Source organism: Mastigoproctus giganteus, chromosome 10, assembly GCF_048544385.1.
Source record: "Mastigoproctus giganteus isolate SK-2022 chromosome 10, ASM4854438v1, whole genome shotgun sequence".
Taxonomy (NCBI): Eukaryota; Metazoa; Arthropoda; class Arachnida; order Uropygi; family Thelyphonidae; genus Mastigoproctus; species Mastigoproctus giganteus.
The window spans coordinates 110,357,956-110,363,955 of NC_143584.1; positions in this window are offsets into that span (position 1 = coordinate 110,357,956).

Here is a 6,000-nt window from a genome sequence, read left to right on the forward strand (position 1 = left end):
TCAAAGACGAGCAGTTCGAATGTTCCCTTAGTGATAGCGAGAAAAAGCGTGGAAAGCTTTTCGAATGGCGTCAGCGACGAACATGGTGAGCACTTCCATCGAGACATCGCAACGATGGAACAAAGATACAAAAGCAAATGGGGTGCAGCCATGTTAGCCAATTATTGTTGGATGGTGAGAAGGGATGTTTCCGAAGCTGAATACAAGCGAAAGGCGAAAAGGTCCCATGTTTGATACAGGTATGTTCGTAGCTACATCTTACTGCCATATAAATAAATAAAAAAAATACCTTGTATAAATATAAAAAACCACTTTAAAAAAAAGAGCCAATCTGCCATTTTAAACACTACTTCCATGTTTAGCACCCCAAAATCTATAAAGTAAACTTACTTCCATGTCCGTAACAAGATGTGACCTAAAATTTGTTGTTCGATGTTATTGAAGCGCCGCGTTTCGGAAGACGTCGCCCGAGGCGGACTAGCTTGGCTATAAGGGATCAGAGTGATTTACAAATATGATTCACAAAAATTTTAGCATGTGTTGGTGGCACTGATTGTCTGCACGATGATCCTTTGCCTGAGAAGTGTTACTGCGGTTATGCTAAGCGATCACAGCTTTTAATTGTGTGCTGAAATTACTAACAATATTTTTCTTGTCAAATACAATATAAGGATCTGTGAGAACCGGGGTTTATTACTATTTATTTTATTTATTTATCTGGTTAAGTGTCGTTATACCCCGTGCTTTGGAACCCAATTTTGGTAGTTGTGTATTATTTTTGATTTAAGTACAACAGGTTCCTCACCCTTCCAAAGCTCACAAGCTACCTGACTGCTATATTTATTCTTTCTGTCACAGAAGATTCTGGGCACTGAGAATATATTTATTCTCCTTGTACAGGTTTGAACTTGGTGCAAATTTTTTTGAGGGCAGTGTATATTTCTCTTAGAATAATGACGCACTTATCTAAATTTCTAAACATAACAAAGGTTTATTTCCATATCAAAATTTACACAGTATTATCTCATTTAATGATAAGAAATATTATCTCCACCTTCTTTCTGAAATCGTACCTCCTACTCTTAATTAAGGTTATCTTCAGGATTAATAAAACTTCCTTCTACCTCCTTTTTACATTTTTATACATATCTTTAATTATATCATTTAGTTAAAAGTTATAATCACCCCTTTCCTTCTGCAAATTGTACGACACTGCTTTTAATTAACGTTAACTACAAAAACATAATTATATTCATCATACATTTTTTTTCAATCAATCTAAAATCTTCTTTCAAATCTTTTTGTATACACAATACCTTTCCTCTAACAAATCTCAGACTATAAAACTCTCTAAAAACAACCCTTTTACCCTCACAAAATACTACTGCACTAGCCAATTATCAATCAGATATCTACCCCTTTGTTTTTTTCTTTCACAAACGTATACAACTTAGGGATACATATATTCTCCCTAGAGCACTTATGCAACATAATCCTGAGCATATAACATATATTCTACACAATGCCATTATATCGGAGATGGATAGTATTTTGCCTTTCTCCCCCCCCCCACCTAACCCAGTTTCTCGCTATTTATTAGTGTTGTAGGCCTACCTCAAGCTATCCGTCGACAAAGTTAACAATTATCAGTCCTCAGCGGATTCTAACAATTAATCTTTATAATTGTTGGGGACTTATTTTCCCTGACCTTTCTTTATTTCGCATCCACCGGTAGATTGATCCTCCACTTCTGGTTTTCCTCTGTGGCCGTCTTCCTTGTTCTTGGCTTACGAGTTCTACAGGCATTCCTTTCCTGGATTCTCCTTTAGAGGAATCGATGGCGACGGTCTGCATCCATTTACTTTCTTATTATGACGAGGCTCGGGCTCCTTGAGCATTCAGCAGGCCATTCGTCAGACACACTTCTCATTTTAGCGACTACCTTCACCCTCCAACCTTTACATCGAACACAGGCACTTCTGCTTGACCATTCTTTCCGACACGACGTTACAACCCTATTTTTCGGATATTCACAAACCAAAATTTTTATATTACGATACCCCTTTCTCTTCATGCTCCTGCTTTTCGTTTCCATTCTCCCGCCTTCTTCTTAACCAATACCATCACCTCTTCCAGCATCTCTACTCTAATTCGTCCTTCATCTGAAATCTTTGTTTCAACCGTGCTGTATGGCTGGGCATCCTTCTCCCGAAGTACAAAAGTTGCGGAGCTATTTCCCTCTGGAACTTTCCCTTAATTTGGTTTGTTCCGCTCGTAGTCAGAAACAGACGCCCTTCTGTTTCCTAAATGCATTCTAGGGTCAGTTTCATTGTATGTACCTGAAATTTAAGTTATCTTCCATTACTAGGTTCATATTCTATTACCCTACTCGAGCACATACCACGATTAATGGATATTTGGGACGGTGACTTTATTACTTCCCCAACATATCTTTCCTGCCATTGCCTGCATTCCGAACCATTATTTTTTAGAAATCAAACTTGCCATCCATTGTCACTTTCCAATTGTTCTGTACATGCTCACATTGGCATTACTAATCAGCAAAATGCTTCAGATGAATATCTGTGCGGATTTGTTATTATTATTATTATTATTATCATCATCATCCATATGATGCAAGGAAGCCTGAGGCTTATGCTGCACCAGGAAAAAAAAAGTTCCCGAGTAGCCCTCAGAGGGAGGGGAGGGGGGAGTCAAAAGTAGAAGGGAATCACCAAGAAAGAGAAGAATGATGATATCCAGCTCGGGACCCTGGGTGTGCCAAGCCCATACTCACCAGATGTGAGCCCCCGGGGTTAATTTAGATGCAAAAGCACTTAGCTTACCCTCTCTGTTTAAAAATAATTAATTTCAAAAGAAAGAAATTTATTATTTTTCTGTAGTTGTAAGATTGGGATCTTACAGATCCCTTGATCGCAGCGTTTTGGTGATTTCGGCTGATTACGCTGAAATTCTAATTACATCTTTTGATTTCGAAAACAGGGTGGAAATATTCAGAATATTTTTGTAATTGTAGTATTGATTACATGCACTCAGCACGAGGATTTGATTAACTTTCTTTTTCAATTTCGCAATCATTATTGAAAGATTATAGATAATTTTTTGATGTTTTAAAAGACTGCTTCTTCTTAGACTAGAATAGTAATGATTCTTGTATGTTTGTTGCATCTTGTGGGCTCGCGATGATCATGAAAAAAAATAATAAATAAATAAATAAAATATAATAATAATAAAAATTTCTGACTTGTGGTACTGGGAGGAAGGGGAGATCATTTGCAGAGAGGACTTGTATTTTGAACTCTAATAATGTAGTACAGTATATTCTTTTCATTACTATAAATTATTTTTGCCCTTGACTCTTTCTTTATTCACTGTTGACTGTGTAGAACCATCTAGAACGATCAGTTATTGCTTATTGTATGGTAATGGCAACATAGTAATTGGAAACAGTATCCTTAATTGTAAGTAAATTCATAGAAAAATACACACAAATTCAGTAGTATTTAAGTTTATTTATATATAAGGTTCTTAGTTTTTCCATTATTCAGCTCTTGCCATCCTATCGTGGCAGGTCATTTCATATCCTCATATTTATATACATAATCTGTGGTTTGCAATAAAGATTCTCTCTCTAGACACTAACTGCTATGAGTATGGTTCCATTTTTTTTTTTTTTTTTTTTTTTTTTCAGAGAGAAAGCAAATGGTTGCTGGAAATACAGTGAAAAAGACGGATATCGCGATAGGACTAAAGTGTCACAGTTGTAGTGCTGTCAATTTAACAGCCTTCTATCTTCAAACATCTACGTGGATGCGAGATGTAGAATAGATGACTTCTCGTCGCAGTGATTCACTGCTGTTCGAAATATTCATGTTTCCGCCCCCATTAGCGAAAATTTGCGCAAGTTGAACACATCGCATGGTGTTCAAGACCAGATGTTAACAGAAAAGTGAAAGAGAAATAGGAATCTCGGGACCCTTGAAACGCTCTGATTTTCTCGTAAGTGTCGAATGGTATAAATTTCAAGACAGCGGCCTTATGACTGTGCATCACGTTGCTCCATTAAGTCGCTGCAACACGTTAGGCTCGAAATGGAGTCTTAATGACTCCCCATCATTGCTCTCTAGACAGTGCAACGTCATTATGAATAGCCCAGTAAAATCTTGTGACACTTGCAACACTTTTGTTGCGACAGCAAGTAACTATTCACTGGTTATTTTGTAGCCTTACGAGTATGTAAACTGACTATGGATAATTTTCATTATCTGTAGTCAGTGCCTGAATTTTCACTACGGGTGTAAATGAGGGAAGCTGAAATTTTCGCCTGTATAATAGCAGTACTAGCCGAAGTTTTTTTTTTTTCTTTCTTTTAATCGCCCGGCCGTGATGCTGGATGACACCCCATAGATCGAATTTAAAGATAGAAATAGATAAATAAAATTTCACGTTAAAGATTAAACTAAAATCTGAGGGACAGCATTAAAAATGAATAGAAATTCTAGCCACCCAAAACTAGCTTTTGTTGCTTCTAAGAAAATATGCTTGTACAACTTGTGTGAAACAGACCCCCCCCACCAAGCAGGCGTCTGTAAGTTACTCCGGTACCGCATAACAGAGAGGTCTAGACAACTAATATAATCCTAAAAGAACTAGGGTTACAACTGATATAATAATAATAATAATGAAAATAAACGCTATCTAAAATTACAATACTTTCCATAAAAGTACAGGGGCACCTGTTTTCGCAGGTAATTGGATTTTCTCGGATAAACAAACGACTCTCGCCAGTGTATAAGGAAAGCGTATGGGCCACACAAGTTGTTCTCATCAGAAACTGGAGCCGAGCTGACTAATTTGGAGAAGGGTGTTATTGTCGGATGTCACACGAATGGTATGTCGATTCTTGCAGTGATGACAACCTGTACCATCCGAAGTCGACCATCGGTGATGTTATCATGAAATGGAAGCGTGAGAGTGCTACTACTACTGTCGCACAGAAAGATCATGGCAGCTCACTCCACGTGCATTCTCACACAGTGCAAGAGACGCAGCTGCCTGTGCCACATATGGATCCAGTGCATACTCACAGCATCCAATTGTCCTAACTGCAAAGAAGCACATCCGGGGTATTCCAAGGAGTATTCCCTTTGATTTAACTGTAGTCTCAGTATACCTCTTAATGTATAAGCTGTGACATCTCAGAAGAACTAGGGGTACAACATCCTCGACCATACGGCATTCTCAGGGACATGAATATGTACATGTGTTCCCTGTCTGTGGTGGCTCCCAGGCATATGCCTATTTCACCCAATATCTCTACGAATAAATACAGAAACTCTAAAATTGGCCTCACATAGCATAAATGTATGTTTGTGTATATTGTTTATGTCAAGCCACTTTGCCACCGGAGCAACTGTCTCCTGGACAGCTGGTTCCCCTGGCAAAGTGGTACCTGGTGCACGACCATCGGCACGTGAAGCCGTGCCTTAGTCCAGTAAACTGTGCTAAAGCACAATATCCCCCATCCACTGGTGGGTGTGCCGTACCACTTGGATGGCAGCAATCCCGTACTCAGGGTGCCCAATCCTGAGTACCAGAGAGAGAGAGAGAGAGAGAGAGAGAGAGAGAGAGAGAGAGAGAGAGAGAGAGAGAGAGAGAGAAACAAACAATGTTTAAATAGAACACGATTTTTTTCCTGCCTGGGGTGGGCAGTAAAAATTTACTTGTTCCATATATATATATATATATATATATTTTTTTTTTTTTTTTTTTGATTGGATAGCATTGTTAATTCGTTTAAAAAGTTCAGATCTAATAGTGTTCTTCTTTCCTCCAGTGTAAGGAGTTTAAAGTAGACACACCTTAACAGTTTAAGGTGTTTCTGAAGAAAAGTTATTTAATAAACGACTTATGTACTCTTTCGATATCTTTCGCAAGACCCTTAGTTCTGGGCGACAAAATGATCAAGGCATACTCCAG